The following is a 27,554-nucleotide window of genomic DNA, read 5'->3' as shown; positions in this document are numbered from 1 at the left end:
AGGCCTTACATCCCTAAAAGGGCCTGACCTGAAATGCTGTGCCTGTCCGTCCACTGTCTAGGCCTTACATCCCTAAAAGGGCCTGACCTGAAATGCTGTGCCTTTCGGCTACTGTCCAGGCCTTATGTCCCTAGGTGGGATTGACTCTGTCCTCGACTGCTGTGCTTGTTCGTCCAGGCCTTATGTCCCTACAAGGGTTTAACCTCGAGTGCTTTGCCTGTTTGGCCAGGCCTAATGTCCTTATGTGGGATTGACCTCGGTCCTCGACTGCTGTACCTGTCCATCCAGGCCTTATGTCCCTAGGTGGGATTGACTCTGTCCTGTAGAGATGTGAATCGTGTCCTCGATCGTCTTAACGATCGATTTCGGCTGGGAGGGGGAGGCAATTGTATTGTTGCCGTTTGGGTGTGTAAACTATCGTGAAAATCGTTAAAATCGTGAGCCGACACACTAAAACCCCCTAAAACTCACCCCGACCCTTTAAATTAAATCCCCCACCCTCCCGAACCCCCCCCCGCCAAATGCTTTAAATTACCTGGGGATCCAGCGGTGGTCCAGAACGGCGGCGGTCCGGAACAGCCCCCTCAATTGAATCCTGTTGTCTTCAGCCGGCGCCATTTTGCAAAATGGCGGCGGCCATAGACAAAATCGATTCGATGCAGGAGGTCGTTCCGGACCCCCGCTGGACTTTTGGCAAGTCTTGTGGGGGTCAGGAGGCCCCCCCAAGCTGGCCAAAAGTTCCTGGGAGTCCAGCGGGGTTCAGGAAGCGATTTCTTGCCGCAAATCGTTTTCTGTACGGAAAATGGCGCCGGCAGGAGATCGACTGCAGGAGGTCATTCAGCGGCGGTCCGGAACCCCTGCTGAACGACCTCCTGCAGTCGATCTCCTGCCGGCGCCATTTTCCGTACGGAAAACGATTTGCGGCAAGAAATCGCTTCCTGAACCCCGCTGGACTCCCAGGAACTTTTGGCCAGTTTGGGGGGGCCTCCTGACCCCCACAAGACTTGCCAAAAGTCCAGCGGGGGTCCGGAACGACCTCCTGCGTCGAATCGTTTTTGTCTATGGCCACCGCCATTTTGCGGCGGCCATTTTGCAAAATGGCGCAGGCTGAAGACAACAGGATTCAATTGAGGGGGCCGTTCCGGACCGCCGCCGTTCTGGACCACCGCTGGATCCCCAGGTAATTTAAAGCATTTGGGGGGGTTTGGGAGGGTGGGGGATTTAATTTAAAGGGTCGGGGGTGGGTTTTAGGGGGTTTTAGTGTGCCGGTTTTCCTGCCCTCCCCCTTCCCCCGATTTACGATTTTTTAATGATAAATCGGGGGAATTGGTATTGTATCGTGGCCCTAACAATTTTTGACGATTTAAAATATATCGGACGATATTTTAAATCGTCAAAAAACGATTCACATCCCTACTGTCCTGTATTGCTGTGCCTGTTCATCCAGGCCTTATATCCTGTGTTGGTTTTGACTCTGTCCTGTGTGGCTGTGCCTGTTCATCCAGACATTATGTCCCTACATGGGATTGACTCTGTCCTCGATTGCTGTGCCTGTCCATCCAGGCCTTATATCCCTACAAGGGTTTGACCTCGATTGCTTTGCCTGTTCGTCCAGGCCTTATGTTCCTACGTCGGATTGACCTTGATTGCTTTGCCTGTTCGTCTAGGCCTTATGTCCCTAGGTGGGATTCACCTCTGTCCTCGACTGCTGTGCCTTTCCATCCAGGTCTTATGTCCCTACATGGTATTGACCTCTGTCCTCGACTTCTGTGCCTGTTCGTCCATGCCTTATGTCCTTACAAGGGTTTGACCTCAATTGCTTTGTCTGTTCGTCCAGGCCAAATGTCCCTACATGGGATTGACTCTGTCCTTTATTTCTGTGCCTGTTTATCCAGGCCTTATATCCCTACATGGGATTCACCTCTGTCCTCAACTGCTGTGCCTGTTCGTCCAGGCCTTATGTCCGTACAAGGGTTTGATCTGGATTGCTTTGCCTGTCCGCTCATGCCTTATGTCCCTACGTGGGATTGACCTTGATTGCTTTGCCTGTTCATCCAGGCCTTATGTCCCTACATGAGATTCACATCTGTCCTCAACTGCTGTGTCTGTCCGTCCAGGCCTTATGTCCCTACAAGGGTTTGACCTCGATTGCTTTGCCTGTTCTTCAAGGCCTTATGTCCCTAGGTGGGATTCACCTCTGCCCTCCACTGCTATGCCTGTCCGTCTACTCCTTATGTCCCTACGTGGGCTTGACCGCTGTCCTCGACTGCTGTGCTTGTTCGTCCAGGCCTTATGTCCAGTCCTAACGGCTGAACCCTTGTTGCAAAGGGAAACCTCAGTCTCTGGCAATTCAAACTAGTAATCCTTCACAGCATTGATCCTTAAATAAAACAAACAGTTTTCTTTAGTTTCAGGGCAGAGAAGAGAATGTCCTCTGTCTTGCTTATGAAGTCAAGATCTGTTTGCAAATGCTTAAATCCTAACAATTTGTACCATTATACACTCTATGGGCCAACCCATTCCAGGGAGCCCTTTCCTGCTGAAAGGAACGGGGAATCTCCCTGTTGTTGCAGTCTATCTCTTGCCACCTGTTGACCCATGTTCAGAACAAGAAAAGATCTCCAAGGTACTTAGACTGTGGCAAACACAACATAGTGAGACTATGCTCACAGTGAGACCCTGTTCCAGGTCGCTACGCTTTGAAGGTTCGTGCTCCACTCCAGGGGCCAACCCATTCTGGGGAGCCCTTTCTGGTCAAAGGAAAGGGAATTTTTCCCGGGTGTAGCCAGCCTGTATCTACCCTCTGACCCATGTTGAACCGCTGTTTACATGGTAACCTCTTCCACCTCAGCCTTGAAAATTCTATTTTGTATATCTGCTAACTCAACCAGATTTTAAAAGACCAGCGAGAGCTCACGAGGCACCAACGTAAACACCCCGTTCTAAGGGCAAACCCATTCTAGTGAGCCCTTTCCTGTACAAAGGAAAGGGAACTCTCCCTGGGTGTAGCCAGCCTGTATCTATCCTCTGCCTCTGTGCCTTGCTGCCATACACCAGATGACTCACTCAACTCCTTGTAGTGTTCTGGCCACCATCATTGTTGCTCAGTGTGTTAATGCTATTCTTTCTGTTTGCTATGTTCCTCCTTTATTGTGCTGTAGGATGTCAATGCCACTTGTCTTGCCGTTTTAACTGTCATGCTGCCTTCGAGGTTTCATGCATCTCTTATTGGTGCTCTCTTTTGAAGCTGTGGTGTGTTTTTGACACTCTTGCTGCTGCTTTGTGCCTCTATTAAAGCACTCATCTTGCCACTCCTGGTACCCCTTTGCCCCTTTAAAGTACCTTAGGCTATTCATGCCACTTTGGTGCCACTTTTCCACAGTCTAAGTACCTTGGAGCTGTTTTGTTGTTCTGATGATTGCTCCCCAGAAGTTTCATCAAAATTGATAATAAAACCCCAATTCTGCAGCCAAAAATAGGCTTCAAATACTTCCCCCATTGACTTTAATGGGAACCGCAAAACGAATGCACGTATCAACGTATCGGGGCGCGATTGAACAAATGCAATGTATCTGAGCCCCGACAAATACGTATCCCAAATCCAACGAATACTTTCTGGCTGCACATCCCTAAAAAATAACCAATCCCTATGTGAAAATTTTGTTCTAGTGTAGGCTACATGCGTATCTTTTAAAATCTGGCATACTTTTGTTCACGCCGGTTGCATGTACTTTTTAAAAATCTGCCCCTGTATGTTTCTAGGAACTCAATCATTGCTTGTGAGTCTCTAATGTAAGATTTTTGCAACTGTACATGCGGTGCCCAAAAATGATCTATAAACTTAGATAATGGTTCTAAAAGGGAACTTTACTTGAGACAATCAGTCTTCCAGGGGTTGTGTAGCATTTTTGAGTATCTTAGGAAGGATATAAAAAACAGGAACTGTGGGAGATTTTTTCATCAAGAAAGAACCCTCATGAGATGTAAGATATCCTGTTTCTGTTCCTTTTTTAACTATTTCTTCAGTCTCTTTGGACAATTCTTCAGTTGGATCAGTATTAAGAGGGCGATAAAAATTATGATTGCTAAGTAGACAGTGTACCTCTTTCAGGTATTGACTATGGTCAAGTAGCACTATCTTCCCTCCCTTGTCTGCAGGTTTAATTATAAGGTTTTGATTTTCGCGGAGTGTTTTAAGGGCTAAGGTCTCTTGCCTTGTCATGTTTGAAAAAGAGCGTACATTAGAAAAATTGGAACATAGATCTTGCACGATCGTTTGAGGAAAGGTGGAAATAATAGCATCTGGTGGGCCTGAGGGAAGCCAGGGGGAAGCCATGTTGATTTGTTTCTCAAAATAGACAAATCAGGACCACTTGGTTGATTAACAAAAAAATGCTTGATGTATTATTTGCGAACAAACTTGTATAGTGCTACCTCCAATTTAAACATAAGATTAGAAAATCCCACTTTGGAAGACCAAAATAGACTATATTGCTTCCCCAGTAGACTCTAATTATAAATGAATGAACAAATAAAAAAAAAAATTGGTTTTATAAGTGAAAATATTAAAACAAATAAAGATGCCCTACAAAATAATTGAGCAAACTAAACTTGAAACATTTCCTTGGAACATCCCTATTGTACATGGAGAACATGAGGAAAGGCCCCAGAATGCCCATGTTGTATTCCTAGTTTCTATTCTTCTAAATGATATCTTAAAACTGTTAGTAAATAAGTCAATATTGCCATATTACACTAATTTACAGTCACCTCCTTCCATCCGGATCAGTACATACTCTACATAATGAAATAGTCTGAAAAAATGTATTCTTCTGATTGACTCAATAAGAATGCAATTGATCCTCTGATGAAATTGCCCATTTGGATATGAAATGCCTAGGACATGTAGTCCTTGGAGATGTGCCTTCCTCTTAGTATTCTGGAAAGCAGCTGTTCAGATATTTATTAAACTTTTTTATTAATCATGTAATAGTTGCACTGAGATTTTGAAATAAATTGACTTTCTTCTTAATATTGCACTGGTGCCACTTGTTTGCTTTAAAGTGTATACCAAATTAGAACAGAGGGAAGCAAAATGCTACTTTAAATTGATTAAATGAGTACAAGGAGTTTTTTTGCGTAAGCATGTGTAATATTTATAATGACACAAAAGCAAATGATTTACATATTTAGATGTGCTATTTGGGCAAAACAAATCCCTTTGAAAATTAGAATGTATTATGGCATAAAAAAAGTTTGTACCAACTCTCTGATACCATGATGGTTCAGTTTACTTGCATCTTACATTTCTAATGGTCTTAGCTATTACAAACTGTGTCTAATAAAGGAAAATCATTCTGTCCTTGGTTTGTCAAAATCAAGTAATCTGCAAAAGAATTATTCACACAAATAAATTTTGATATTTATTTATTTATCTATTATTTATTTATTTATTTGTTTGTTTATTTATTAGCTTTTTTATGCCGACAGTCGTGGGTACATCATGCCAGTTTACATTGCAACTGTTTAACAAGAGGAGAAATACAATTAACAGGAGGGGGGAGCGGGAACAGCGGAGAAGAGAGGAGAGAGAGCAGCAGCATGAAAGAAAGGAGAAGGAAAACAAGATATGGCATAAAACATAGAATATGCTGAGGGATAAGACCACAAAGCCCATTAAGAAGATAATATTAAGACTGAAGGTATTCTTACCCACAGATTATACACTAATTGGAGGAAATTGTCAAAGGAGTTTTGCATGTAAAATGAGCATATATGTGCATGAATAGCTTGTACTCACATACATGCTGTCTTATAAACATCAAAAGTATGTGAGTATTTTTGGATTTTCCTGCACATTTACCTATACAAAAAAGGGGCAGTCTTGGGGCTTTCTTAAGTGCAGCCTAGAGGTAGCCATGTAAGTGGCTTTTCTTATAAGAGATTTAGGCAAATACATGAGACAACTTATTTGTGCAATTTTGCACCTGCTAATTTTCAAGAATGATTGATATCAGACTCTTCTGTTCTCTGCTATTTTCAGTGGAAGGGATGAGTGAAATGGGGGGGATTTCAGGGTAAAGTAAAAGGAGAGTCTAAATGAACTGGCGATGGCTTGGGTGAAGAGATGGATGTATCAGCAAACTAGTGAGTTCAAGTATGCATGAATATTTTAAATATGCCTACTTCTGCATATAAATCAGGATTTTATGTGAACAAGTTATATGTATTCCTTTGTAAAATATATGCATGTATATTTATAATATATGCAGAAAATGTAAATGCATTTAATGCATTGCTTATATTTGTGCATGCTGAAATATGCATACATAACAGTGGGATGAACATACACATATTTTATAATCTCTGTAGATTAGATACATGTGGGTTAAAAAATACTATAATAGATCTCCTCATGTCCATTAAGAATATATATTGGGTCATGTGGAGAGGTCATCAAACATGATTACCCTCAGATTTCTTTCCTGTTTGATAAGTCTTTAGTATGTCATGCCCATTACAAACTGTACTTTATGGTTTTGGAGCCACAATATATATTGCAAGCATAATTTTCAAAGAATTCCACCCAGCCCCATATACACATGTAAATGGCTAAACTGAGAACTACTACAATATTTTATAACCTATGATGGTAACAATCAAACTAGCACATGGGTGCATGTACACAGGGATGTGGCCATTTTATAATATATGTGCAAATATGTACATATGTTATAAAATAGTCTGGCCGCATGCACATATTGCTATGCACCCCACCTACGGTCGTCCCGCACATGGGACCGCTCACCTTTGGGGTCACACAGTGGGTCCCGGTCCTGTCTCCCTCGTAGCCCTTGCAAGTACATCTAGGCCCTGGTGTCCCGTGGCGGCGGTCACCAGGCCTTCAGTCATGCGCCGAGCCTCACGCCAAGCTTCAGCGTCTCAGCAGCTAGCCACCCCCCTACGCGCACGCGGATCAGTCGCCCTGATGTAGGTTCCAGGGCGGGGCCTAGTTCCGCAGCTCACCCTGATTGAACTCATGTTATAAGGAAGTTCCTGGCCTCACTTCCTTGCCAATCAGGTTGGTTTGTTCCTGAAATTGCCCTTGCTCGTGTTCCTGCTTGCTTGTTCCTAGTCTCAATCCAGGATCCTTCTGTTCCAGTTGCATTCCTACTTGTACCTGCTTCCTTGCCTGCTTGTTCCTGTGTTCGTTGTTTGTCTCCCTGGTCTTACCTCAGACTGACTTTCTGGTAAAGACCTCAGCTTGTTCCTGACCTGCCTGCTGCCTGCCAAAGACCTCAGCTTGTTCCTGACCTGCCTGCCTGCCTGCAGCCTGCCAAAGACAGCTTGTTCCTGACCTGCCTGCCTGCTGATTGCCAAAGACCTCAGCTTGTTCCTGACCTGCCTGCCGCCTGCTAAATACCTCAGCCTGCTCTTTGACCTTACCTCACCTCTGGATCGTGACCCTTGCTTCATTGAACACTCCTCGGATTGATTCATGGACTTTGACCCTGTTCGCCTGACCTTGCTTGATTCTGGCTCTGTCCCTAGCCTTGTCCTCACCAACTCTATTCTGGTTTGCTCTCTTCCAACCTGTTTCCAGCTTCGAAACCGATAGTGCTCTACCAGTGTCTGTGGGCACGCCGGACTCTGAGTCTCGCAGGAGACCCTGCGAGGCCCACCTAAGTCCCAGCGGCCCGGAGACTTAGGTGGGCCTCGCAAGGTCCCTGTACCTCCACAGGACAGGGGTCACCCCCGAGCGCAAGACATATGCGCCAAATTTTAAGTGGGCATGCATGTGTGTGCAAATTCTGCTTCAACTACGTAAGTCAGAGGAGTTTAAAAGTGATGCGCACTGACGCCATTGATATTTAATCCAGTTCATCTCCAGTTTGCTCAGTTAAGGAGTAGGTCCTCCAAAACTTCTAATTTACTAGCCTTCACTCCCTCCTGTTAACCCCGACTTTTAAAACCCCTCAGATCTGACTATTTTTCTTTATTTTATAACTACACCTCCTCCATAGCAGAAGAAAACTTAACCAGCAGGGGATCTGGGCACATGCCCAGGTACATAAGCATTTATGCACTCATCTCTGGTTCATGTCCCGAAATGCCCATGTCCCACACAGGCCAAGCCCATGAACCACCCCTTTTTGAAAAATTTGGAGATGTGCGCACTGTGGGAGAAACGCACGCATCTGGGTGGCTTTTAAAATCCATTTGGCATGTGCAAGCCCAACTTAATCACACATCCCCCAATTAATGCATGTGCCGGACTTTTAAAATTCACCTTTTTTTGACCCCCATTTTATTTGTTTATTTATTTTCCATTTTATTTTAACATAATTACAAAGCATTATTATCTTTGCACAGAAATAATAGAAAGCAAAATATTAAAATAATATTTAAAGGAAACTAGATGTTTAGAATTAGACCACAAATTCTTGAAAAGGGGGGAGGGACCACAAAGGAGCGCAAGACAGGAAATAATATGAGGAGCAGCTTTAACATGCTTATAATACTCTATACATTCTTAAGTTATAGGACTCTCATTAAGGGAAGAGGATGGGAGCAACCTTTTATGGGAATGAAGAAATACCTTGAAACAGCTCCCTTTTGGAGAGAGGCTAAACATGTTAGGGCTCTTTAACTTGGAAACAGAAGATTAAGAGGAGATATGATTCAGATTTATAAAATCACGAAGGGTCCACCTTCCAGGTCAGAACACAGTTATTGCCAGGTACATTTAGGAAATCCAGTGCTTATCCTTGTGAGTGAGTAATAGATCAAATTTTGGGGATCTGATGACTAGTTGTGACCCAAACTGTAGCTACTGTGGGATTCAGGGTGCTGGGCTTGATGGTCCTTAGTCTGACCCAACATGGTAGTCAAATATAGAAGCTAATGCATTTATTTACTGTCATGAACACATTTACTGGAGTTTTGCATCATTATAACATGGACTTATGAGTGTTTATTTACACAAGCTAAATGTATATATATCTATATAAATAAAAATGTAAATGTTCATTTGTTCAAAATCTTAAATCTCCAAAAGTTCTTCACCGATTGCTTTGAAACTTTGACACAACGTTGCATTCAAATACATGAGTGTTTTTATATACTCCTATTATATAGATGTCACACCTGTGACAGGTAAAACCATGTTTTTTTTGAAAAACAGCGCTATCTGTTGGATGTTAAAGCAATACACGCTATCTACAATATAAATGGGCTCTTACCAACGGACCGCAAATGCTCAGTAGACAGCAGCTCTACCGCGCATGTGCGGACCATAGAGCTCTGCGCTACGTGCTGGGTGTCACAGAGGGGAGGAGGAAAGGGCAGACAAGTCGCCACTCCTAGAAATGGCTCAGCCTGTTCCTCCGCCGCTGGGGAAGGGGAGAGTGAGTAGGGACTGCCGGACAGTTACACACAGGAGGAGGAAAGGGTAAAAGAGTCGCCGAACCAGTCCGTCCACCGCCGGGAAAGGGGGGGAGGGAGTTTGGACGGCCGGAGCAGAGCGAATGCGCATCGTGAAACTAAACGAAACTGAGCCACGGCAACACGTGGCCAGGTATAGCTAGTATATATATATATATTCTCAATCAGCAGATTGAGAATATATATATATATATATATATTCTCAATCAGCAGATTGAGAATATATATATATATATATATATATATATATTCTCAATCTTCTCAATCTTCTCAATCTTCTCAATCAGCAGATTCCAAACTCTACTTCTCCAGATAACACATTTTTCCCCCAAAACAAAGACATCCAGCTTAATGCTTTCGAACCCATAACAATCACAGAGATACAAACGACGTTAAGGAGAATGAAACCGTCATCTCACCCATTTGATCAAATCCCTTCTAAAATGCTTCTTCTCATCCCGGACACAATAGCAAAAACCCTAGCAGATATCATAAACTGCTCTCTAGCACATGGTATCTACCCAGATGACCTAAAAACTGCCTCAATCAAGCCACTACTAAAAAAACCTAATCTAAATGCATGTGATCCCAACAACTTCCGCCCTATTTCCAACCTCCCTTTCATAGCCAAAATCATGGAAAAATTGGTAAACACCCAACTATCCAACTACTTAGAAGACCACAGTATTCTGTCCCCAAACCAATATGGTTTTCGCAAAGCCGCAAGCACAGAAACGCTACTACTCTCACTCACGGACTTCCTCCTCTCTGGTATTGATAAAGGCCAAGCATATTTACTAATCCTCCTCGACTTCTCGGCGGCCTTCGACACTGTCAACCACTCCCTCCTTCTAAAACAACTGGCAAACATTGGTTTAACAGGTGCCACATTAAACTGGTTCAAAACATTTCTAGGAAACAGAGGATATAGAGTCAAAATTCACAACAAAGAATCCCAATACCACCCATCTAATAGAGGGGTGCCGCAAGGTTCATCACTTTCACCCACACTCTTCAATGTCTACCTGCTACCACTATGTCAATTACTTACAAAATTAAGCCTGAAACACTTCCTTTTCGCAGACGACGTACAGATCGTGATCCCCATAAAAGAATCAATCTCAAAAACAATGGAATACTGGGACACTTGCTTATTAGAAATTAAACTTCTCCTCAACAGTCTAAATCTTGTGCTCAATGCTTCGAAAACAGAATTCCTGCTCATATCACCGGAAAACAATAACATACTTCTAAAACCACCCACACTCCTTCAAACAGCCCATGTAAGAGATCTAGGAGCCATACTAGACAATCGTCTCAACCTCAAACCATTCATTAATCAAACCACAAAGGATTGCTTCTACAAATTGCATATTCTGAAAAGAATTAAACCACTCTTCCACGCTCAGGACTTTAGAACAATCTTGCAAGCTATAATCTTTTCCAAACTAGATTATTGCAACTCGTTACTACTAGGCCTCCCAGCCTCTTATACTAAACCTCTACAAATGGTTCAGAACTCTGCAGCCAGAGTCCTTACAAATTCCAGGAAAATCGACCACATTTCCCCTATCCTCAAAAACCTCCATTGGCTACCAATCCATTATAGAATCATGTACAAAACCATCAACATCATTTACAAAACTATCAACCAACACACGCAAATCGACCTACAAATACCACTTAAAAAATACACTTCCGTCAGACCCATCAGGGAATACTACAAAGAGTCTCTCCAAATTCCAAAGGCCAAAACCTTCCAACATAAATCCTTGAGTCTCAGAGCCTTCTCTTCAGCAGGTCCAGCTCTCTGGAACTCTATCCCACCAGACTTAAGACAGGAGCCATGCTCTCTAACATTTAGGAAAAGACTAAAAACTTGGCTTTTCAAAAAAGCATTTCCAAGCCCTGAATAAAACCTTCACGCAACAGCACAACTGGATCTAAATTCTGTGTTATATTTATTCATATTCTCTGTCATACTTAGCCTTCTAGATACATAGATTCCATCTCACTGTGATATACCGCCACATTTATTCGCATAGTCTTATTTACTCATCTTGTTACTCTTCTACATTAATTGGCTGAAATGTAAATATTGCTCTGTTCCTTTATCTCCCCTCTTCCAGTTCCAAGTTAATTTTCCCTGTTTTTTGTAACTTTCTCACATCCTTTTCTGATTCCCTGTATTTAAAGTTCAAGGTTTTTATTGAGAATATTGTTATTACGCTACGTTATGCCTTTCACACTTTGTTAATTGTAAACCGGGTTGATGTGATGCCTGTCATGAAACTCGGTATAACAAAAACAATAAATAAATAAATTAATTAAAAAAAAAAAATATATATATATATATATACACAATAAATTTTGGACCTATGATAAGTATCTTTTAGCCTTTGAGTATCTATCCCCTGGGTTTAATGCTAGATGATCCTATAGCGGTGTGCATTCATTCCCTACAAATTGGTAATCCGCAATGTATAGGGCCATATTCGTTGTATTCATGGTGAAGCGAAACGTATCCTGATTCCCTACGAATACAACAAATCTTCGCCAAATTATTTGACTGTCTAAAGGAGTCAATTTAAACAAACCCTCCTGACCCCCCCAAGACTTACCAAAACTCCCTGATGGTCCAGCAGGGGGTCCCAGGAGCCATCTCCTGCACTCATACCCCCAGCTGCCAGTATTCAAAATGGCGCCGATAGCCTTTGACCTACCATTTCACAGGGGCTACTGGTGCCTTTGGTCAGCCCAGTCACATGGTAGGAGCACAAGATGGCGCCGGCCATCCATTGCTCCTACCATGTGACAGGGGCTGACCAATGGCACCGGTAGCCCCTGTGACATAGTAAGGGCAACGGCTATCAGCGCTATTTTGATTACTGGCAGCCGACAGCCTGAATGCAGGAGATCACTCCTGGACCCCCGCTGGATCACCAGGGACTTTTGACAAGTCTTGGGGGACCCTCCTGACCCCCACAAGACTTGACAAAAGTCCAGCGGGGGTCTGGGAGCGATCTCCTGCACTCGGGCCGTTGGCTGCCAGTATTCAAAATGTGCCGATAGCCTTTGCCCTCACTATGTCACAGGGGCTACTGGTGCCATTGGTCAGCCCCTGTCACATGGTAGGAGCACAAGATGGTGCCACCATCCATTGCTCCTACCATGTGACAGGGGTTGACCAATGACATCGGTAGCTCCTATGAGACTATCGGCACCATTTTGAATACCGGCAGCCGAGGGTGTGAGTGCAGGAGATGGCTCCCAGACCCCCCGCTGGACCACCAGGGAGTTTTGGTAAGTTTTGGGGGGGTCAGGAGGGTGGAGGGTTGTAGTTAATTTAATTTTAGCTGGGAAATGAATAAGAATTAACGTATAAATGTATCGGGGGGCCCCCTTGTCAAATGCAACGTATCTGCCCCCGACAAATACAAATCCCGAATGCAATGTATGGTGTCCCTCTGCACATCCCTATGATCCTACATATTTTCATAATGTTGAGAAAAACATATCCTTCTTGGGATGTTTGGATTGTACAGCAGGAGTTGTTCCCAGAATCAAATATAAAATCAGGGCTTTATTTTGTTGTACCATGTGAATGGGAAATAGCCTGAGACCAGTAGACAAGAAGTATGGTAGGCTGATAGTCATGTTATACTGCCTGCTATTAAATACAGCATTAGACAGCCCTTCATTATATATATATATATTTACAAGCAATATTGAACATCAGATATTATAACTAAGTTTGATGTCAAAATGTAAAATATTTTATTAAATTAGTGTCTCATTTGAACATACATGATCCTTTATTTATAAAATAACTGCCCTTTATTAAATCATCAATGCTTCTTTTATTGCTTCTTATGGTATTTTCAGGAGAACATTTCATTACAAAGTGCTTGCTTGATTTGTTTTGAATATCTAGATTTACTCTATGACCTGTGTCATCCAAATGTTGATTGCATGTTAAAAACTCAAGCATGTTAGGCTCATAGAGTTAAGAATGAGTCCAATAAACTTAGTTCATTTTATATTATCTTCAAGGGATCTGAAAGAATGTCAGCACACTCAGGGTTGCAGCCCTAGAGGACACCATACTTTTTAAATGTGGGGAAAAAACAGTAGGACTTTTTCACTAAAAATAAGACAGAGGAGAAACTTGTGATCAAAAAATGAAAGCCACGTTGCTCAGAAGTTAAAAGTACTGGTCTTCAAGAACTTCCAGCTGTGACTTTTCTAAAGAATTCTCATATCAATTTGCACAAATCTTTCTTTAAAGTTGCACAGCTAGTCAGAGCTGTGAAAAAGGAAATTAGATGTACATTTCTACTGACTACTAACTGAAATTTATAAAATATTTATATTTGATTTCCCAATGAGATTATACATCTTTATAATGATAAGTATATGTAATTAACATTAAATACACCATGTACATTTAAAGGACTTTAATTTGCACATTCCTACTCCCTTAGCAACCTAAATTAACTAAGAACTGAATATTAAGATGCAGACAGCAGTCCAGCAGTGAGATAGGGCTCTTCCAGTCTTTTATACTGGGTGTCACATGAATAATTATCTACCACTTGGTGAGAGGTTGTATATATGAATCTTGCACAGTTTCTGATTTTCAGCGAATAAATCCATTTTCTAGGAACTAGAGTGGCAGACCTAGAGGAGATGAGGCAGACAGAGAGGTATATAGAAAGACCTTCATAGCCATAGTAGCAAAGTCCCAACTCCAGTCTGGCAACACTTGTGTTGCCTCAGAGAAGCAATGTCACCATGATGGAAAGCATCATCTTGGTGTAACAGAAAGTGATCTGTATCTAGGATCTGCTCTACATTTGATGCTTGTCCTCTCACATTGAGGATGTGTCTCCAATGGCTTGTGCCCAGGACATAAGGGTTAGGTAGGCAATCAAGGTTGATAATTCAATTATTTAATATGTAGATAACTTAGTGGCTGATGCAGGGCTGGTGAAAAATTATTAGGTGCCCTAGGTGAACCTTCTGCCTTGCGCCCGCCCTGCTCCCTCCATCTCTCTTCTCCCCAGGTCCTAGCCCTGAACTCATTCACTCAGACAGGCCCCTTCTCTTACACACACTTAGGTTCCTTGTTATACACCCTTAGGTTCCTTGTCTCATTCACACATGCACCCTTACACAGGTTCACTCTCTCTCACTAACACCATTGATCTCTTGTACACACACAATCCCTTTCACTCATACACATACACAGAGGTGCCACTCATGGCCCACTGAGACTCTGTTTCTCTCGGCCATGAGCAGGATAGGCATTGCTTGTAGCTTGCTGAGTCTCTGCTTTTCTCGGCCACGAGCACGATGGGTGCTGCTTGCAGCCCTCTGAGTCTCTACTCCTTTCAGCCATGAGTGGGATGAACTCCACTCACAGCCCCGCATGACTGCTCTTTATTGCCTGCTAATGGTTGGCACCCTAGGCAACCGCCTTGTTTTCCTAGTGGGATGTGTTGGCCCAGGGCTAATGGATGTTAGGATTGCTTGATAACTTGTGCAAAGGTCATGAACCTCATGCATTTCCTAGATAGGATTTTATAAAGTGCTGGGAGGAGATGGGTGACCAGAATGATAAAATGGATGGAAAGGCTTCCCTATGACAAAAGGCTAAAGAGGTTAGGACTTTTCAGGTTTGAGAAGAGATGACTGAGAGGTGGGGGGGGGATATAAAAGAGATCTATAAAATCGTGAGTGGGATAGAATGGGTAAATGTGAACTAGTTATTTAATTTTTCAAAAAATGCAGAGAATATGGGACATTCCATGAAGTTAGTAAGTACCACATTTAAAACAATTCACAGAAAATTATTTTCCATTCAACACACAATTAAGCTCGAATTCATTGCCAGATGATTTTGTAAAGTCATTTAGCATAGCTGGATTTTAAAAAGGTTTGGGCAAGTTCCTGGAGAAGTTCATAAATTGTTATTTACCAGGTAAACTTGAGGAAAGCTAAGATCTAAACTGTGTCTTAGCAGCATAAAATATGTCTACTGTTTGGAACTTACCAGGTACTTGTGACCTGAATTTTCCACTACCGAAAATAGGATACTGTGCTTAATCGACCCTTGGTCTGACATGATATGGCAATTCTTATGTTTTTATGTTCTTATGAAGGATTAAACATTTATAAAGGTGATTTAATGTAAGATAAATTCCGTTTTAAATACAAGTAAAATAAGGACATTTGACAATATGTTTATGCCAGTTATGTATTTAGTTGGCAGAAATTACATGACATTTTCAATAAACTAAAATTTTTAATGCACTTTCATAATAATAAAAAAAACCCACCATGGTCAATATTTTATAAGTAAAATGTACTTCTCTATACAATACTCATGAAACAATAATAAATTCAAGCCATCTTCAGTGCATAGAATGATTCACACATGCAGAAGTTTTTGGTTATTTAAATACAGATTCATTTGATTGGATTGACATCTTTTATTTTTACCAAACTATAAAAATAGGGAATTTTCATCTTTTTATAATATAAATATTGGTGTGTTATGGTCATAAATATGTTTATTCAAGAAAGTGATCTACACAATTTGTAATATCACTTTTGTAGTATCAGATTTAGGGCCAGACTTTTTTTTTCATACTATGTATAGAAAAAGTCTTTATTAAATAATGTTCTTAGAATGTTATCAGTTATGGAAATTTGCAGAAATGTATGTTCTTATTATATTGTAAGCTCATTTTCTCATGTGAATGCCTGAGCAGTGTCACAGCCATCCCCTAACAGTTTATCAGAACAATATTGAAGTAGTCAACACAAAATAAAATGATGAATATATTGTGTTTCTAGTTGTTTTCTTAGAAAACACAGGGAAGGAATCCTAACTCTGGCAAACAACAAAGTACAATAGCTCAATAATCAATACATGTGTTTCAGGCTATGATTTGTGTTATTTTTGACAGAGGTGAGCAGAAAAATTGAGGTGAAAGATTACTGTCCCATATTCTACTCTTTCTTCTTGGATTTATTTGAAGAGTAAATTCACTGCAATCTGAAATAAGACACTTATGTGTCCTTGAAATCTGGCAAAAATAAAACATTCACAAATCTTACCATGTATTGTCAGTTTCCCTGGATTTCAAAAGTTCCTATTAATCTAGAACTGAAAATCATTAAACCCTGTCCATTGGGAAATTCCTAGATTGCAGGTAGCATTTTGCAAATTCACTCAAATCAAATGATTGAGTTTACTGAAAGAGGAAAAAAAGTTTATATAATGTAAATAGAAATGTTGTTGAAGGGAACTTTCAGGATCGTCAAAATGTGCAGAATCCAATAGCCTAAGGTCCTGTGTATTACCATGGTACTAAAACTATGCCCCCTAATACTCACCTCCAATACTTGGAAACTACTTTGAGCCCAGGTTTGTTGTTTCCTCTAGGCTCTTATCTATGGCCAGTGTTGGAAATGAATCTGAAGAGCTCCTTCTCCATCTCCTATGCAGAGGGTGATATGTCAGCCCCCAAAATCTTAGACCAGGTGCGACCTGAGGGTATGCTGGGGTAATCAACAGTACAGGCACTCTTTCTACAAAGAAAACCTTGCAATAGAATGAAAAATAACCAGGGGTGGTTTCAAAACCCTTGGAAGGAACGCAGGTACAGACAAAAGAATTGTAGCATTCAGTGGAGTCTCTGAAGCCTCAACTCTCCTTATGCTTTGGAAAATCACCCTAGAGGAAGAAATTAGCACAAATGGAAAGACACTGACAGGTTGCATGTATGTTTTGGTTACATTTTTTATAAGCTGTGAAACTAAGTCTGAACAAGTAATATTAAAGGACACTAGTGATTTTTATGGTGTTTCTGGAGGACAGGATAGAGTTGGTACAGAAACGTAATCATTATTTTCCCAAAACTGATTTAGTCCTTTGTAGGAAGGTGGAAATAATTAAGAACTCTGTGTGATGGTACAATGTTCATGTGATCAAAAATGTCCCCTTCTTGGCAAATATCACTTTGCTGTCAGTGACAAACCAGCGTAAAACCAGCACTCATCATATTACCTGTCTGATATTTAAAAACTTCAAATATTTACCAAATGACAGCAACAGTGCTTTGAAGAAGAGTCTTGAAATTGTTGAAGCCAATTGAGCTGGCTTTGTGAAAGCAAGTCAATGGTATCTTGGGTATTCCCTGAGGTTTGTGAAGAACATCTGAGATGATGGTTTGAAAAATATTTGTTAATGGGTTTATATGTAAAAGTGATCTCTTGGGTAATCAGCTGTTCAGATTTGTTATCTGTTCTTAACATATTTGGAGATATATATATATATATATATATATATTAGTTGCTTGTTTAATGCGGTTTAGGAGTGGATTATTATGAGTGATAGTGCAATTTTATATTGGATTATATGGGGTTCTGTACAGGGTGAAAGGGAATGGCTGTATAGGCTTGGGTTATGTATGTTTGTATGTGGGGAGGAGGAATCTTTTGTATTTTTCTCTATAATTTTTTGCATTTTTCTCTATATTTTTTGCATTAAAATGCTTTAGGATGATTGTATAATATTTTGAATTTTTGTATTTGCTTCATGTTTTTGTAATATTTATTGATTTAAATTAAAAATTGAAAAAGATATGGGCCAGATTTTAAAACTTATGCGCGGGTGTAGATTAGTACACGCAACCCGGTGCGCACAAATCTATGCCCTATTTTATAACATGCATGCACAGCCGCACACATGTTACAAAATCCGGGGTTGGCGCGCGCAAGGGGGTGCACACTTGTGCACCTTGTGCGCGCCGAGCCCTAGAGGAGCCCCGATGGCTTTCCCCGTTCCCTCCTAGGCCGCTCCGAAATCGGAGCGGCCTGGAAGGGAACTTTTTTCACCTCTCCCCACCTTTCCCTCCCTTCCCCTATCTAACCCACCCCCCAGCCCTACCTAAATCCCCCCCTACCTTGTTTCGGTGAGTTACACCTGCCCGTGGCCCCCGGACCCGCCCCCAGACCACTGCCCTGCCCCCGGCCATGCCCCCGGACCACCCATTTTGGAAAGCCCCGGGACATATGGGCGTCCTGGGGCTTGCACACACCGCCAAGCCTATGCAAGATAGGCTCAGCACGCACAGGGACACCTTGGGGCAGCTTTTCGGGGGTTACACGCGTAAACCTTTGAAAATCTGCCCCTCTATGTTTAATGTATAATCTTTTTTGAACAATTACATTGTATTTCCTCTGTATTATATTGGGTGGGTTAGTGTGCTACTTGGTTTTTGGGGTCATTTATCATTTATGGCATTTTCACATGCAAAAAACGCATGCCAAAACTCCATAACAGATAGGGGCAGATTTTAAAACCTGCACGCGGGCACAGATTTGTTCACGCAACCTGGTGCAAACAAATCTACGCCCAATTTTATAACATGTCACGCGCATGTTATAAAATCCAGGGTCGGCGCACACAAGTGGGTGCACAATTGTGACTTGCGCGCGCCGAGCAGCGCAGGTTGCCTCCATTCCCTCTTAGGCCACTCCGCCCACATTCCCCTCCCTTCCCCTATCTAACCCACCCCTCAGCCCTAACTAGATCCCCCCTACCTTTGCACCAGAAGTTATGCCTGCCCGAGGCAGGCGTAGCTTGCACGCACCGGCGCACCAAACTCCGCCATGCCCCCGGACCACCCCGTGACCCCTGGACCCGCCCCCGGATCTCCACCATGCCCCCGGACCCGCCCCTCCCCTTTTCACCATTTTTCCAAAGCCCCGGGACGTACGCACATCCCGGGACTTGCGCGTGCCACCGAGCCTATGGAAAATAGGCTCGGCGTGTGCAGGGGCAGATTTTCTCATGTTACGCGCGTATCTTATGCGCATAGCCTTTGAAAATCTAGCCCATAGTATGATGCAAATTAGAAAAAGGGGAGGAGTTTGGGGCCAAGCTTCATGAAGCCCTATCGCATGGCTTTAACTACACCTTTTTCATTTGCGTAAAGCCATGCGATAGGGCTTTATTGCACTTTTTTCACAAATGCTGTTTTTAGCAGTTTTAAGCTCCTGGAGAGCCAGCCTAGCTATCAGGGCCCTTCTACAACCACTGGGGAAGAGAGAGTGAGAGATGTATTTTTCCCAGGTAGAGAGTCCATCAAGCTAGGTTGAGAGAACATTGCACAAACCTCAACTTTGTGTGAGTTTCCTCACTCCGAAGGTCATAAAATCTTCACAAGAGAGCACTGTTCTGTTCGTACATCTCACTTTGAATGTCAAAGTGGCCCCTAAACCCCTAAACCCCTACACTAATACCTGAATCTCACCTCGAGTGATAGGTAGGCCTCATATAGGGGTATAAATATCTACCTGGTATGCAGGCATTACGGCTTGGCTCTCTCTTGCTCTCTCTCTCTCTCTCTTTCTTTTTCTCTCTCTCCTCCGCCCCCCCAGTGGTTGTAGAAGGGCCCTGATAGCCAGGCTGGATCTCCAGCAGCTTAAAATGGTCCCCCCAGTGGTTGTATGTAGGAAATACAACAATTCTGGAACTCATTGCAAAGTGCAAAAAAGTTATCGCAGTTTGCGGTAACACCTATGCGAAGCACTAAGATAGCACACTTTGCGATAAACTGGTATTACTATAAAACACCCCCCTTTTCCTATCGCAGGCAATATTTAGTGCATTTTGATAAATCCAGGCCTTAGGGCCTCATTTTCTAAAGTATCGTAGGCCTGCGATACTTTAGAAGATGAGGGGCGGGGGGCCGAAACGGGGGGCGGGCCTGCACTAGCCGGCAGTGATCGCACTGTCACAGTGAGATCGCTGCCGGTTTCGCACCCAATAGTGCCACCATAGGAGGTGCAGAGTCGGCCCCGGTGACGCCCCAAATCCTCCTCTTCCGGGGCCGACTCCGTCCCCATCCTGGTATCGCGTGCGAGCGTCTTGGAAAATGAGGCCCTTAGTTTGTTATTTACCAATCACATTTCATAGCAGATGTCTGTAATAAATACATTTGCTTTAATTGTAATGCAAATTGATATGCCAAAGGCCAAAATGAAAAAAATCCCACAGGCCAATATTTTCCTACAAGCTGCCCTAATGTGCTGCCATTCTTTTAGGTTCTCTTCAGTTGCTGATTGCAAACCATGAAATGGGGCAAGCAGAAGTGCAGCAGTAATAACTACACAAATGCAGAATGCTGCCTCTTGAGGAGCATGGGAGGCTTATTTTGTCAGCTGTAACAGTAAGAGCTCAGAACCACATTAGACGATTCACAACAGTCAGTTTGTCAGTTCATATTTTTAGGGGGTTTGTATTAGTATGATTTTCTGTGACTTTGCTAGGAGAGAGTTGGTTGGAGCTGAATGGCATATGAATGTTGTTCCTATGCCCTCTGGGAATACATGTTTAAAATTCAGATGGGTTTTATGTTCATAAATGCTTTTTGAACATTTAGCCCCTCTGTGTATATGCATGCAATTTTATAAGTGTATCATGTCACACAATTTTCTAAAGGGCCATTTCCATGTGAAAAGCAATACATCACCCACACAAGTGCCTTTAAAATTATCCTCTATAAGGCTGTCCAATCAAATCAAATATAATCTAGGATTCAGATGCTTCCCTCATAGTACCATAGCACTATTCAGAGGGGCTTATAACATACAAAAATACAATTTAAAAAATTCAATTAAAATTAAACTTAAATTCAATTCATAATTACATATTTAGTTCAAGTATCCTTAAAACAAAGCATAAACATTATAATAAATAAATAAATAAATAAATAAATAAATAAAAATAAGAAAAAAACAATCTAACTCTCATACCTACTCTCATGGGGGGAGTCAGATAAAAAAAACCTATCAAAATTAGATAATAGAAATAATTACAGAATCCTAAACTTAATGATTAATCAAATACACTATATAGCATACCCAACACAGCTCTAGATTCTTCATTTTGCTATAAATTTCACATGAATAACACCCATGATAAAAAAAAAAAAAAGTGGTATGGTTATATTGGTTAGGATAATTTTTGAGTTACCACAACACATGTTAAATTTACTGCACCTGTGATATTTTTACTTCATAGCTTGTGGAATTTTTATGTTTTGGGCTGGAGAGAGAGAGAGAGAACCTCTTTAGAAGGCTCTTATAAGTAAACAACTTATAAAACTGTAGTAGGGTCAACTAGTAATTCAATGTGAGGTTTTGGTGATGGTCTAGGGTTTGGGAGGCAGTTCTGATGCACGGTCTAACTAGCTTCTAGCAAGCTAGGGTGAGAGTACATTGTACAAATCTCATCTTTGTGTACCTTTCCTCATTCCAAATCAATTCATATCTTCACTGATTTGTACTGTGCTGTTCATACCTCTGATTGTACTTGTAAAACTGCCCCCAAACCCTAGACCATCACTAAAACTTCAACTCGAGTTACTAGGTTTTGGTGATGGTCTAGGGTTTGGGAGGCAGTTCTGATGCATGGTCTAACTAGCTTCTAGCAAGCTAGGGTGAGTGTATATTGTACAAATGTCATCTTTGTGTACCTTTCCTCATTTCAAATCAATTCATATCTTCACTGATTTGTACTGTGCTGTTCATACCTCTGATTGTACATGTAAAAGTGCCCCCAAACTCTAGACCATCACTAAAACTTCACCTCGAGTTACTAGTTGTCCCTCCTACAGTGATATAAATAGATGACAAATAGTTGTCATCCTAGAGACTCTCTCTCTCTTTTTTTTTTTTTTACTCTTACGTGCGCAATATTAAATACCCCTCATTTTCATAAACTCTTCTCTTTTGATTACATTTTGAAAATTTTCTAACACATCTTGCAATGTTGGCATTAGGGCCCTAGCTCATTTCGATGAATGACCCTGTTAATCCTTCCCCCCTTCATAGGAGCCACCAAACGCTCCTATACTTTTAAATATTTCACTATATATAATACTGGTACAACAATACATAAAATATTACCATTCATTTTTTTGCCATTGAATTTTTTTTACCAAACCTACATTTATCTAAACTGAAACATAGAACCTACAGCCTACATTTATCCAAACTGAAGCATGGGCACTGACACCGGTTTAACATTACTAGTGCCCCTGCAGCTAACCCTGTATCCGAAAGCTACTTACTATTCAGACCTTTTAAGTGAATTGTTAAATTATTTTGAGTATTTATGTTTCAGGTTGAGGAGAAGAAAATAGGTGTAATATCTGTGAGGGAAGGTATCCCGAGGAATGTGTGACTTAAAAGGTCTGAACAGTAAGTAGTTTTCAGATACAGGGTTAGCTCCAGGGGCACTAGTAATGCAAAACCAGTGTCAGTGCCCATGCTTCAGTTCAGAGAAATGTAGGTTGTAGGTTCTATGTTACAGTTTAGAGAAATGTAGGTTTGGTAAAAAAATGAATGGGATAACTACGACATTGACCCAGTGGAGAAAGAAGATGAAGATTTCCAAATATGAACAGGCAATAACATTGTTCTTTGGAATGCATTTATTAAAATAGCAGCTAAGTAGCTCTCTCAGAATTTGAAATGTGGTAGAAGAAATGAATCCAGGAGAATGGGCAAGAGATGAAATGCTGACTTTATCAACCTTTGTCTTCAGTCTTGAGTGTGCAGACCCTAATCAAACTAAGAACTTAATCAAAGGTCACATTCTATACAAACACAGTGAAGAATGAAATAAGTCATTCACCCCAGCCTCAATTGGATAGGATAAGTTTTGGATCTGATGAAATTTAACTTTCTCTGGTTTAGGAACTATGACTAGTGAAGACATCAATAGATTGGGCATTAGTTATGTGGGAAATGATTGGGCTATCCTAAAATGGTGTAACATTTTTTGAATCTATCTATACGGGCGGATTTTAAAAGCCTTGCTCGCCGGCGCGCCTATTTTCCATAGGCTGCCAACGCGTGCAGAGCCCCGGGACGTGCGTAGGTCCCGGGGTTTTCTGAAGGGGGCGTGTCGGGGCCTTTTCGGGGGCGGGGCCGAACGACGCGGCGTTTTGGGGGCGGGACGCGGCGTTTTGGGGGTGTGGTTTCGGCCCGGGCGTTCTGGGGGCGTGGCCTCGCCCTCCGGAACCTCCCCCGGGTCGGGTCTCGGCATGCCAGCAGCCCGCTGGCACGCGTGGATTTACGCCTCCCTCCTGGAGGCGTAAATCCATGGATAAAGGTAGGGGGGGTTTAGATAGGGCTGGGGGGGGTGGGTTAGGTAGGGGAAGGGAGGGAAAGGTGAGGGGAGGGCGAAAGAAAGTTCCCTCCGAGGCTGCTCCAATTTCGGAGCGGCCTCGGAGGGAACGGAGGCAGGCTGCGCGGCTCGTCACGCGCCGGCTGCCCAAAATCGGCAGCCTTGCGCGCGCCGATCCAGGATTTTATAAGATACATAGAAACATAGAAATGACGGCAGAAGAAGACCAAATGGCCCATCCAGTCTGCCCAGCAAGCTTCCCTCATTTTTTCTCTCATACTTATCTGTTTCTCTTAGCTCTTGGTTCTAATTCCCTTCCACCCCCGCCATTAATGTAGAGAGCGGTGATGGAGCTGCATCCAAGTGAAATATCTAGCTTGATTAGTTAGAGGTAGTAGGGGTAGTAACCGCCGCAATAAGCAAGCTACACCCATGCTTATTTGTTTTTACCCAGATTATGTTATACAGCCCTTATTGGTTGTTTATCTTCTCCCCTGCCGTTGAAGCAGGGAGCTATGCTGGATATGCGTGAGGTATCAGTTTTTTTCTTCTCCCCTGCCGTTGAAGCAGAGAGCTATGCTGGATATGCATCGAAAGTGAAGTATCAGGCACATTTGGTTTGGGGTAGTAACTAGGGATGTGAATCGTTTTAGGACGATTAAAATTATCGTCCGATAATTTTAATATCGTCTTAAACCGTTATGGAACACAATACAATAGAGATTCTAACGATTTATCGTTATAAATCGTTAGAATCATGAGCCGGCACACTAAAACCCCCTAAAACCCACCCCCGACCCTTTAAATTAAATCCCCCACCCTCCCGAACCCCCCCAAATGACTTAAATAACCTGCGGGTCCAGCGGCGGTCCGGAACGGCAGCGGTCCAGAACGGGCTCCTGCTCCTGAATCTTGTTGTCTTCAGCCGGCGCCATTTTCCAAAATGGCGCCGAAAAATGGCGGCAGCCATAGACGAACACGATTGGACGGCAGGAGGTCCTTCCGGACCCCCGCTGGACTTTTGGCAAGTCTCGTGGGGGTCAGGAGGCCCCCCACAAGCTGGCCAAAAGTTCCTGGAGGTCCAGCGGGGGTCAGGGAGCGATTTCCCGCCGCGAATCGTTTTCGTACGGAAAATGGCGCCGGCAGGAGTTCGACTGCAGGAGGTTGTTCAGCGAGGCGCCGGAACCCTCGCTGAACGACCTCCTGCAGTCGATCTCCTGCCGGCACCATTTTCCGTACGAAAACGATTCACGGCGGGAAATCGCTCCCTGACCCCCGCTGGACCTCCAGGAACTTTTGGCCAGCTTGTGGGGGGCCTCCTGACCCCCACGAGACTTGCCAAAAGTCCAGCGGGGGTCCGGAAGGACCTCCTGCCGTCCAATCGTATTCGTCTATGGCCGCCGCCATTTTTCGGCGCCATTTTGGAAAATGGCGCCGGCTGAAGACAACAAGATTCAGGAGCAGGAGCCCGTTCCGGACCGCTGCCGTTCCGGACCGCCGCTGGACCCGCAGGTTATTTAAGTCATTTGGGGGGGGTTCAGGAGGGTGGGGGATTTAATTTAAAGGGTCGGGGGTGGGTTTTAGGGGGTTTTAATGTGCCGGTTTTGCGATTTTTAGATTTTTAGATTTTTCACGATTTTTCACGATTTTTCACGATATTTTACCCCCCCAAACGGCAACAATACGATTCCCTCCCCCTCCCAGCCGAAATCGATCGTTAAGACGATCGAGGACACGATTCACATCCCTAGTAGTAACCGCCGTAACAAGCCAGCTACTCCCCGCTTTGTGAGTGTGGATACTTTTTTCTTCTCCCCTGCCGTTGAAGTTATGCTGGATATGCGTGAAGTATCAGTTTTTCTTTTCCCCTGCCGTTGAAGCAGAGAGCTATGCTGGATATGCATCGAAAGTGAAGTATCAGGCACATTTGGTTTGGGGTAGTAACCGCCGTAACAAGCCAGCTACTCCCCGCTTTGTGAGTGTGAATCCTTTTTTCTTCTCCCCTGCCGTTTAAGCAGAGAGCTCTGCTGGATGTGTGAAGTAACAGTTTTTCTTCTCCCCTGCTGTTGAAGCAGAGAACTATGCTGGATATGCATTGAAAGTGAAGTATAAGAATGGAGTGATCAAGCTAGTTGAAAGGCATCAGAAATAGAGGAAGGTAGAGGTAGTAATTTGGATATTTGGTTTGGGGTAGTAACCGCCGTAACAAGCCAGCTACTCCCGTCTTTGAGAGTGCAAATCCTTTTTTCCACATTTCCTCTTGCTGTTGAAGCTTAGAGTGATGTTGTAGTCACAGTAACCATGTGTATGTTTATTGAATAAAGGTATTGTCTCCAGGCAGTAGCCATCATTCTGGCGAGTCACCTACTCTTCATTGGCGGCCTCTTGACTTTATGGATCCACAGTGTTTATCCCACGCCCCTTTGAAGTCCTTCACAGTTCTGGTCTTCACCACTTCCTCCGGAAGGGCATTCCAGGCATCCACCACCCTCTCCGTGAATAAATACTTCCTGACATTGGTTCTGAATCTTCCTCCCTGGAGCTTCAAATCGTGACCCCTGGTTCTGCTGATATTTTTCTTATGGTAAAGGTTTGTCGTTGCCTTTGGATCATTAAAACCTTTCAAGTATCTGAAAGTCTGTATCATATCACCTCTGCTCCTCCTTTCCTCCAGGGTGTACATATTTAGATTCTTCAATCTCTCCTCGTACGTCATGCGATGAAGATCCTCCACCTTCCTGGTTGCCCTTCTCTGTACTGCTTCCATCTTGTCTTTGTCTTTTTGTAGATACGGTCTCCAGAACTGAACACAGTACTCCAGGTGAGGCCTCACCAAGGACCTGTACAAGGGAACAATCACTAGGGGTGTGCATTCGGATTGACCGCATTAGTAAAACGCAACTCATATTTTTTTTTTACTTAAAAAATTGATTCGACATAAACGATCGGATTTCCCACATATCAAACATAGATATGTTCGATATGTGGGAAATCGCGATTGTTGAGCCAAAATAAAAATATAAACCCCCTCACCCTCCTTAATCCCCCCCCCCGACTTACCACAACTCCCTGGTGATGGAGCGAGGAGTGAGGACGCCATTTCTGCAATCCTTGGCGAGAAGCATGTGACGTCGGCGGCACGTCGAGTGACGCCGGCGTCACGTGATTCCCGGCTCGTTCACGCCGGACGGCTCGTTCGGCCCAAAAAGAACTTTTGGCCAGCTTGAGGGGGTCAGGAGGCCCCCCCAAGCTGGCCAAAAGTTCTTTTTGGGCCGAACGAGCCGTCCGGCGCGAACGAGCCGGGAATCACGTGGCGCCGCGTCACTCAGACGCGACGTCACGTGATTCCCGGCAAGTTCGCGCCGGACGGCTCGTTCGGCCCAAAAAGAACTTTTGGCCAGCTTGGGGGGGTCAGGAGGCCCCCCCCAAGCTGGCCAAAAGTTCTTTTTGGGCCGAACGAGCCGTCCGGCGCGAACGAGCCGGGAATCACGTGACGTCGGCATCACGTGATTCCCGGCTCGTTCGCGCCGGACGGCTCGTTCGGCCCAAAAAGTACTTTTGGCCAGCTTGGGGGGGCCTCCTGACCCCCTCAAGCTGGCCAAAAGTTCTTTTTGGGCCGAACGAGCCATCCGGCGCGAACTTGCCGGGAATCACGTGACGTCGCGTCTGAGTGACGCGGCGCCACGTGATTCCCGGCTCGTTCGCGCCGGACGGCTCGTTCGGCCCAAAAATAACTTTTGGCCAGCTTGGGGGGGCCTCCTGACCCCCTCAAGCTGGCCAAAAGTTCTTTTTGGGCCGAACGAGCCGTCCGACGCGAACTCGCCGGGAATCATGTGACGCCGCGTCACTCGACGTGCCACCGACGTCACATGCTTCTCGCCAAGGATTGCAGAAATGA

Source organism: Rhinatrema bivittatum, chromosome 5 (assembly GCF_901001135.1).
Source record: "Rhinatrema bivittatum chromosome 5, aRhiBiv1.1, whole genome shotgun sequence".
Taxonomy (NCBI): domain Eukaryota; kingdom Metazoa; phylum Chordata; class Amphibia; order Gymnophiona; family Rhinatrematidae; genus Rhinatrema; species Rhinatrema bivittatum.
Note: the sequence above shows the minus strand (reverse complement) of the source record.